Below are 11,128 nucleotides of genomic sequence, written 5' to 3' on the forward strand. Positions count from 1 at the left end.
ATTAGATAATCAAATACTCCAAATGAGATCTTATTTATCATTGATAAGTTTGTAACTAGTTACTTTTAATGTTAATATTTCTGCTACTATCTATCTTATCCACCTTGCTAGCTAGCCAGCTATCAATCTATCTAATCTATGAACTAGTGATAGTTGGTAACTCGACTGTAACACTGATATATTTATTTATTTTAAATATGAATTAAATTTGATTCAACTAGCTGTCTATATAATCTATTACATTAGGCCTTTCATTTTTAAAAATAGAAAATTAAACTTGGTTTAACTTTAACTTCATCACATAATACTCTGAATAAAACTTTCTATCATATTGAGTGAATCCAAACAATACATTTTCCCAAAGTAATGTGAATTGAGGGTAAATATTAAATAAATAAATATAAAAAAATAATTATAAAATGCAACAATCTACTCCAAAGTTTCTTGGTATGTTGGCAAAACCAAATAAATGTACCAGTGTTTTAAGATTCAAGATTCAAGATTACTTTATTGTCATTTTCATGTGTACTTCCGTACATACAAAAAATTAAATATTGTCTCCCCAGCTTGTGTCAGTATAAAACAAGGGAATAAAATAGAATAAAAACACATAAAATACAGCATATAGACATATAGGATGAGCTTGGGCACGGACTATTAAAGTGCAGTGGAGAGTAGCAGCATGTGCAGAATAGCAGCACAGTATTAAAGTGCAAAGTGCAGTTCAGGCAGGTAGCTGCACAGTAGGGAAGCATGGCAGTGGGGGGGGGGCACAGTCCATTTAACACCCTAACAGCCTGTGGAAACTAGCTGTTCAGCATCCTGCTTTTGTTTACTTTTCCACAAAAAGTACAGCTGATATCAATGTCTTTCTTCATTTTCTGCAGGTAATGGTTAGTTGCGTAAAATCTGTGGAGCATTTTGAAAGAGATCTCTTTAATACGACGGAGCATTAGGGCCACATCAAGGGAAACAAACGAAGGAAGATTTTTGTATTTATTTCGCATTTCGAGAATAAAGTCAAAATGTCGAGAATAAATTTGATACTTCAAGAATCAAGTCAGACAACTACTAGCTTCACCTATAGTATTCTATAGTATACTTGTGAAGGCCTATATGAACTTGTGAAATTAGACTTCTGAATCGGTTTTAATAACAAGGAAATTCTTTCTCTTTTAGCCCATGAACACAGTAGGGTGATAATTATTAAGACTTTGAAGAGATAGTGCCCAAATTGCGTCTGTTCAGAAGGAGAAACCACACAAACTTGGAAGAGGTGGCCTCATTGCTGCAAACTGAAATAGCTTGTAATAGATAGAGATACTTTATTTATCCCGAAGGAAATTAACGTGTACAATAGTGTATACACAACATACATACACATAGGCACACAGACAAATGACATCCAGGCACACATACTACAAAAATACATGGAAAGATATCAACAGTGTGCCCTTACAGCAGGGCTGGACTGGGACAAAAAATCGGCCCTGGCATTTTTGGCCCAGGCGGCCCACACCCCCCATGATTGGTCAGACACATTCCCTGCAGACAGTCCTCTTAAAATATGCGTGCATGCTATGATATGAGTTGCCTAGTGTTCAGCGTTTATGTGATCGTTTTGGATCCTTCAAGAGGGTTCTCAAGACTTATCTGTTGATCTTACACTTAAATAATTAATTCATTCTTAGAGTTATGATTTGTATATTTATAGTATTTTTATTATTTTTTATTATTGATATTTGATATTGTATTGCCATTATTATAATTATTACTATTTTGCTTAATATTGGCTTAGCAACTTTAAAAACAGTTTACTGTTAATTTTAACTATTGTAAGATTCATATTTTGTCGTTTTAGACACAAGTGTCTGCTAAAATAACCATAACCCTTCCCAAAAGCTACAATAAAGCTGAGAGTAGTATATGCCCTGGAGAAGAGCACCAATACAAGAGAAGCTAATTAAGCAATTCAAGGAACACTGATGCTTGTATCAACACTGATTTTATAGATCAGTTGTAGACTGTCAGCTACCCAACAGGCCAACAGCTAGCATTTTCAATGTAAGCTTAAACAGTTAGGTTACCTGACAGCCACTAATTTTAACTGCTTGTTGTCGTTATGACGTGAGGCACACACACACACACACACACACACACACACACACACACACACACACACACACACACACACACACACACACACACACACACACACACACAGCCTCCCTCCCTTCCTGAGAGTCCCTGTTAATTTGTCTACTCCACATCGTCATCTACTCTCTCTTCCATCTTTTCCTCACTCGCTCAACTGGCCCTGTCGTGGTCACTCTCCTCCTTCTTCCCTGTCATGATGTTGTTTCTGCTTCTCTGTATAGCCAGTCACCTCTCCTCCTTCCTCTACTTCAGGTAATGCTGATGTTGAAGCAGCTACTACAGCCCCAAACATGTCAGAAATTTTGGCACATTTTGAGGAATCCGCCTGTAGATTCTTAATCTTTTTCTCCCGTAATTTCTCTGCACCTCCCTTGCACTTTGGTGGTCGTTTGTCCATTTTAACGTGGATGCTAAACTTCCAGCATAACTACTACGGCTCGTGTCTCAGGGCCGGGAGGCGTGGCCCTAGTGGGATTCGTAAATTTGCGGCCCGGAGTGGGGAAGGGGGTTCCTGGATTTGATTGGGTCAGGCATGGACGGGGAGGCAGAGCCTACATTTGTGGTAAGAAAAAGATTAATTTGCTCGTTAACTTTCATGATAAATTCCTCGTCATTAACCAGGTGGACAGGAAATCTCCAGCGTTTAGGTTTTATGTTTTGGTCCTGTTTGGCTAAGTGGAGCAAAGGAGGGGCATGATCTGAATGTGTTTTAGCCAGGTATTCACAAGATTTGACCAGATGCTCCTTCCCTGCATGGAGATAGAAAACGTCAATACGGGAGTATACTTTGTGTGCGTGTGAGTAAAAAGAGTATCCACGCAGTGATATGTGTCTCGCCCTCCACACATCTATTAAATTAAGGTCAGCCAATTCGTTTTTAAGAGCCTTAGCCGCGGAAGATAGAGCTTTAGAGGTTGAAGAGGATCTGTTCATAACAGGGTCCAAAAAGAAAATTTAAGTCTCCTCCAATGATAAGCCCAGTAGGAGGACAGGGTATATTAAGAAAAAGATCCGTAAAGAATTTTGGCTCATCTTGATTAGGTCCGTAGACATTTAGCATAGAGATTGGAGCGTTATCTAGGAAACCACTGACTCAGATGTATCGCCCCCCTTTATCCTTCACTGTGTTTTAAGTAAAAGGGAACTCCTTTTTTAATTAAGATAACCACCCCTCGGACCTGAGAGCTAAATGAAGAAAAGTATATTTGGCCTTGCCACTGTTTACCCAGTTTGAGGTGCTCTGCCTCGGTTAGATGAGATTCTTGCAAAAATGCAAAATCAATATTATGATTCCTCAGGAAATTTAGGACTTTCCTGTGCTTTATTTGTTGGTTAATTCCAATGGTGTTCCAACTCTAGAATTTATACATAGTGTTAGTAGACATGGTTTACATCAAATGGTAGTAGGATATACAGGATAATGTTCTGTACTAGAATGAGAAAGACTTGGTACCTTTTGCAGTAAAAGTTATACAAAAAATGTGCTGCCCTGACTGGAAGTCCCCACTACCCCCCAAAAAGAAGAACTATTTACCTATTCTTGCTGGCAAACGTAGTAACATACACCACTCCCAACGAGCGAAACCATACTACCCGCAACTAGGCAGTTTGTAATAAACCGAGTAGAAACAAAACCAATAAAATGCACCTCTGAAATGTCCCCCATTAGGTTAAAGAGATTATTTGTACCCACCTTTAAAGTCTAGGCTTAAATCCTTTAAAACTCAAATGGTCAAGGGCTCATGATTAAAGCCATACATAGCTCACTTTTAAATTGAGTTATTGGGGGGAGTGGCACATGAACAGCTGAGAAAAAAAGGGAGAAGGCATTTAGCCTTAAGTGCACAAATATATAGAGTCACTGTCTCAAGCATTACAGAAATAAATAAAAATAAACTGGCTTTATATACGCCACGCCTGGGTTACATAAACACCGGCTACCGCAGCAAACAAAACAGTGGTCTGGGGTTAATTACCGGTCATTAAGCAGTCTGTCGGGTGAAGGAAAGGATTAGCCTAAAGTATTTTTGAGGAAAGAAAACAAGTACCTGCTCTACCGTGTGGATTGACTTACACTCTAACTATTGACGCAAAAGTGAACGTACCCTATATCCACTCAAAAAAGTCACGGCGGGGAGCTGAGTTCAGGTGAAATTTGGTCAGGTAGTGCTCAGCCGACACCGGGGAGGTGAAGGTCTGCCCTCCGGGAGGTCCAGGACCAGGTTGGTTGGATGAAGCAGCCCAAAGGAGATGGTTTTCTCGTGCAGCTTCTTCTTCAGCGGTGTGAAGGCTTTTCTTTTCCGGTAGAGAGTTATGGACATATCCCTGAAGATCATGATAGTAGAGTTGCCATACTGCAGTGATCTTTTCTTCCGTGCCGCGTCTAGGATTTTCATCACGTCGGTGAAGCGGAGAAAGTGGACCACCAGAGCCCGGGGGAGGCTGCCCTCATCAGGTCAGCGCTGAAGTGAGCGGTGAGCCCGCTCAATCTCGATCAACTCTCCGGTCTCCAGGCCCAGTATTTTCGGGAGCCACTCTTGTAGGAAAGCTATGGTGTTTTTCCCCTCAACTCCCTCTGGAAAACCAACCAACCTCAGATTTTGTCTTTTTGCTCGATTCTCCAGATCGTCGAGTTTGTCTTTCAGACCGCTGATTTCTGCTTCCATCTTCTTTTTGTGCTCTCCGATGTCTTCGTGCAAGAAGTCGAGGCTTTCGGTGTGACCCGACTGTCTAATCTCAATCTCTTTGACCTGCTGCCCCAGGGCGCGATTCTCAGTAATAAGTGCTTCCACCGAGACGGCCAATGAGTTTAACTTTTGATCCAATAATGTCTGTATACGGTCAAAACCTTTGTCCATTTCGTTATGAAACCATGGCGGCAGCGCATCGGTGCTTGGAAAGCTAGCACTAACAATGCTAGTGCCTGTGTTAGCACTGGGATTTGCGGTAGTTTTTCCGCTCATATCTTCCTTTGTGGCTGCTTCATTCTTTTTCGGAGGCATTTTCAGTTTACCAACGCTTAACTTACTCAGCTTGGAGTCTTATTCTTGGCTTATTTCGCTCAGGATAAAGGTGAAATCAGAAGTCTTTACGGGAGCTGGTTTCACTACGTCTATCCTCTACGCCGCCATCTTGGATCTAATGAGTCACTTTTTTATCATCAGCAAAAACACTGACATGACATAGGATACATCAATACTCCAAATACCAAGTTACATATTCTTCACATGTCTGATTGGATTTTTCTGCCAGCAGTGCACTCTGGGACCTGTAGTTGACTGTGTGTGTGTGTGTGTGTGTGTGTGTGTGTGTGTGTGTGTGTGTGTGCATGCGTGCGTGCGTGCGTGTGTGTGTGTGTGTGCAGGTGATGGAGCAGAAGCCCCTCCCCCTGACAGCTGGCGAGGAGGAGGACTATCTGTTGGCTCTCAAACAGGAGTTCAGAGGAGCGATGAAGAGTCTGCCGTGCTTCATCCAGCCGACAGCTGCACACCGAGGTCAGAGTTCAACACACACACACACACACACACACACACACACACACACACACACACACACACACACACCACACATTGGCCCTCATTTATGAAACGTATGTACGACCTAAAACAGGCGTAGGACGGGCGTACGCCGATTCCTACGCAAAGCTCTGCATTTATCAATTTGAACGTGAGCGTAGGCTGCGATAAAATCTCACGTCTGGTCTGAACTCGTGTACGCAAGTTTTCGAGTCAGTGTGGACTTGCAGTGCAGCATATAATCAGTTTAACAGGAGAAGGAGAAGTCATCAGTTAATCACTTATCAGCAATGGCAGATCTGGCTCTTTTAGAGGACCTCTATTCGCCGGTACAACAGTGCACACGTACGCACACGTGCCACGGTGGAGCGCTCCATCGGATTGATTAAGGGCAGATGGCTCTGTCTTGTACCCAACTATACACGGCAGAAAAAGTCTGCAACATTGTTTTAGCCTGGTGGGTTCTGCACAACATCGAGCAGGAAAACAGGGTGCCATGAATGTAGAGATGGAGCCAGATGACCCGATGCCCAGAGAGCAGAGTCCAGCACAGCCCCAACTGGGGGCTATACCAAGGAGACAGGATATTATTCCTCACTTTTAAAAGGTAGCCTATAGTGTTCTGTTTGGCAATGATATTCAATACAGGAAACATGATGATGCACAACATTTTTATTTATTCTTCAGGTTTTCGTTTTCTCTTTTAAAGTGTCGTTAATGGCCACAAGTGAACGATCTATTTCTACCATTGACCTAGTTATTTCGGCTTGTTTTTCCAGCCCCTCTGCTGTCAGGAGACAGGGTCAGGGTGGTGGTCCAGCACGGGGGACGGAGGACACGCGCTCTCCCTCACAGCTGTTGCCTGGCTGACTCATGAAAAAAACATGAGTAAAATAAAAGACACTGCATAAACTCCGCTACTGTGGGTTTATTTAAATATATGTAGCCTACATGTAGGCCTAAGAGATTGCAATATAAGCCTGTATATTACTATTAAGTCTATAGCATACTTATGTCAAGGATGTATAAATTAAATAAACTTCAGCTGGAGTCTGATTTACTACGGCAACACTGTTGACTGCATCAGTGATCTCTTTTCATTCCACGTTCTTTCTACAGCCTTTAATACCAGTTTTCTCCACCTCTGAAAAGTGCCGCTTCTCATTACGTCTCGCCATGTCGTAAATTGTAGGGGCGAGGCCTCCAAACGGAGAATATATTGGGGCGTGATATTTAAATTATGATTGTTTCCAGCCGCTGCATTTATCAATGTACAACCCTTCTTACGCTACGTGTAGAGTAATAATATATTTATTTTTAATTTGTTACAATAAATAAATAAATCAAAGAAAATATTACATTGTCACTTTTTATGACATTTTTTCAACATACTATCTACGACTTTATTATAGTTTTATTTAGGGATGCACCGAATCCTCCTCCCACAGTCCATTAACACAGTAAACACATTAATGAAGTAAACAACGTCCACAGCCTCTAAAATAGTTAAATGTAACAACTTAATGTTGAATTCACACGCTCTTTTCACATCGTAGGAAAGCACATCGCTATCGCCAGAGGAGTGACAATTTTGTTTGGCAAATTTTTGCTAACTAGTGTATGATGAAGGCATGTTGGGGGGGTGAAATTAGAAAGCTAACATTAGCTAACGAGCAGCAGTTGCTCTGCTCCCACTGTAGGGAGACTCATTAACTGAGAGAACACAGCCCAGGAGAGGCACTGTCCGGTTAACACCAGTTTTTAGCTGTGACTGTCCTTCCTTTGCCGTACCTGAAGTTGCTGCATTTTGGCTGCTGTCTGTGGATTCCTTCATGCACAACTTGTATTCTTTTGGATGTTTCATACCAGATGTTGTAACAGCGGTGATGTTGTGTATAGTTTAGGGTCCTCGCCACCACGAGACTAATCAGCATTGCAGATTGAACATGTAGCTGGACTTGAATGACCTTCTTTTGACTGAAAGTACTGCCAAAGTACACTTTTTCTGCTCACCAGTTCCATCTTCACTTTCTCACAGCTTACTGCATTGAACGCTCCACCTACGTAAACACCTTCCTGTTATCGATGGCGCCGTCATTACGGCGACCAGCATAGCGCGCCTAGTGCAAGCGTAGGGTTCGGTTCCCTGGGAAAAAATTCTAAGGTTCACCGAACTCTGTCAAAAAGCCCAATATTCAGCCAGATCCTGGATTCGGTGCATCCCTGGTTTTATTTGATTGAAGTTGACTGTGGTGGACTACAGTTTACTTACTGTAAAAAGCAAAATTTACAAAATTTCGAAATGTAAACGATCGTCCAAATCAAGACATCAAATGCTCTGACACTACAGAGATGAAATATTCAGCTCTGATAATGTTGAGTAAAAATGCTTTTGATTGAAAACATGGAACTGATTAATTTTTTATTTATTATTTGTCTCAAACAATCAACAATGTTGCAAAACAAAACAAAACAAATAAAACTAAACATTTAAAACCACAAAATAAAACACAACAATCAGAATTCAACAAAAACTAAAAAAGGATTAGTTCGAGAAGGAGCAGGCGGAAGCAATTGGCTCAAAGACACAGATAATAAAAGAGTAGCTTCTTTTGTGTGTAATTACATGTGATTTTTCTGCCTCTAACCTAAGATTAGATCATAAGTATGATTGTTTACTTGGTGTTAGATTTTCACTGGTCAGCTGTGGAATTCATTTGGCCATTCTCAAAATGATTGATTTCATTTTCTCTATTTGGCTTATTAGAATATTGCTTTTTTCTTTTTAAATTAAATATATGCTCCTCTGCATTAAGTTGAGTAACGTCTGTTATGTGTAACTAAAGATACTGAAATACCCATTTGCAACATAAATATTGCTTATGTTTTTAACATTTTAAAAGTGTTTATCAGTGTTGGGAGTAACGCGTACTGTACTGTAATTCCACTACTTTTAGTGGTAATGAGCATGTAACTAAACTTTTTTTTTTTAATCAAGTAATGAAATTACAATTACTGAAATTTAAATGAGTTTGTTACTCGCGTTACTCTCTTTTGTGAAAAATGAACGCTTGCAGACAAGATGACAGATACTTTAGCTGCTTCTGATCTAACGTCGCAGGACCTTATGGTGGCGCAATGACACACCAATCGAACAATGAGCATTAACCACAGCATGGCCAATAGTGTGGATAGAATGAGCTTTCTCTCCTGGAAGTATGGACATTTTAAAATGATAACGAAGGAGCCAGTTTATCATTTGTTTTCTTTACTCTGAACTCCCGATCCAAGTAACAAGTGAGCAGTGACACACGTTTTGGGTACTACCGTATATATCATAGTACATGTGCAGGCGCATTCTAACTAACGTATATATCACAGTATATGCGCAACTGCATTTTAACTACCATATATATCACAGTATATGCGCAGGCACACACACACACACACACACACACACACACACACACACACACACACACACACACACACACATACATACACAATGTTCGTTAACCCTCTCACTGCTGCCTTCAAACACACACAACTTTATTTAAAGGGTTATACCAAACTAAAAGAAGAGTTAGCAGGAAAACACTTTTACTAAATGGAAACTAAAAAAGGGAAAGTTTTTGTCACTTTTTTTTGGACATATCCGATTTTAGGGCTTGTAGAGTGATGAATCGTTGTTGTTTTTCATTCACAGAAACTTTAAATAAAAGTTTTCTGTTACATAATTTACTGTTGTGAATTTGAAATGTTGCTAAGATGAAAAAAAATAGAAGAAACATGACAGCTTTAAAATGAGTGTTTGTTTCATGATCATTAAGTTGGTTTTTACTGCCGTATGGTTTGGAGGACTGGTTGGAACCACTAGAACCCTTTTGATAGACCCGTAGAACTTTCTAGAGGGACATCAGAACCTCTGAAGGGTTTCTAGAGGAGGATCAGAACCTCTGAAGGGTTTCTGGAGGAGGATCAGAACCTCTGAAGGGTTTCTAGAGGGACATCAGAACCTCTGAAGGGTTTCTAGAGGACCAATCAGAACCTCTGAAGGGTTTCTAGAGGACCAATCAGAGCCTCTGAAGGGTTTCTAGAGGACCTGGAGGTTAAAGGATTAAAACAGATTGTTGCAGGAAAGTGAAACTACAGAACAGATCCTGACATGTAGAGTGTTGGTTTCTCTGTGTGAGTGTGTGTGTGTGTGTGTGTGGATGTTTGTGCATGTGTGTGTGTGTGTGTGTGTGTGTGTGTGTGGATGTTTGTGCATGTGTGTGTGTGTATGTGTGTGTGTGTGTGTGATTCTGTGTTTGAGTGTGTGTGTGTGTGTGTGTGAAATGTGTGTGTCTGTGTGTGTTTGTATGTATGTATGTGTGTGTGTGTGTGTGTGTGTCTGTGTGTGTGTGTGTGTGTGTGTGTGTGGATGTTTGTGCATGTATGTGTGTGTGTGTGTGTGTGTGTGTGTATGTAATGGAGATGCGTACAGTGTGGGCAGGCCTGATGCTGATTGGTGCAGTGGTGTTGCTGGTCACTTTGGTCGGGATTCTCGGAGCGGAAAAACAGATCAGTCATGCTGCTGTTGGTGAGTCTCTCCTGGAACCTCTGTTCTGTTAACATGAAACAGCCCCGAAATCCCCATCACTAAACCCACCAGACTCCATGTAAATAATCAGGACTTTTAGCGTGTATAGAGCCAGCATATTTCCACCAGACTCTTAGTGCTGAGGTAACTACCTCAGCAACTTCCACCAGGGAAATTGACGACAATCCCCCATCATCCTCCAGCTCTGCCTCTACCATAGAGGGCGTATTAATCGGATTTAGGAGTTCTTCAAAGTGCTCCGTCCACCGCCCTATTAGCTCCTCAGTTGAGGTCAACAGCGTCCCATCCTTACTGTACACAGCTTGGATGGTTCCCCGCTTCCCCCTCCTGAGGTGGCGAACGGTTTTCCAGAAGCACCTTGGTGCCGACCGAAAGTCCTTCTCCATGTCTTCTCCGAACTTCTCCCACACCCGCTGCTTTGCCTCTTTCACGGCAGAGGCTGCAGCCCTTCGGGCCCTTTGGTACCTTGCAACTGCCTCCGGAGTCCTCTGGGATAACATATCCCGGAAAGACTCCTTCTTCAGTCGGACGGCTTCCCTGACCACCGGTGTCCGGTTACCGCCCCTTGAGGCACCTAAGACCCTAAGACCACAGCTCCCCGCCGCAGCTTCAGCAATGGAAACTTTGAACATTGTCCACTCGGGTTCAATGTCCCCAGCCTCCACAGGGATGCACGAAAAGCTCCACCGGAGGTGTGAGTTGAAAGTCTGTCGGACAGGGGCCTCCTCCAGACGTTCCCAATTTACCCGCACTACCCGTTTGGGCTTACCAGGTCTGTCCAGAGTCTTCCCCCACCCTCTGACCCAACTCACCACCAGATGGTGATCAGTTGACAGCTCTGCCCCTCTCTTCA

Source organism: Sander lucioperca, chromosome 10 (assembly GCF_008315115.2).
Source record: "Sander lucioperca isolate FBNREF2018 chromosome 10, SLUC_FBN_1.2, whole genome shotgun sequence".
Taxonomy (NCBI): Eukaryota; Metazoa; Chordata; class Actinopteri; order Perciformes; family Percidae; genus Sander; species Sander lucioperca.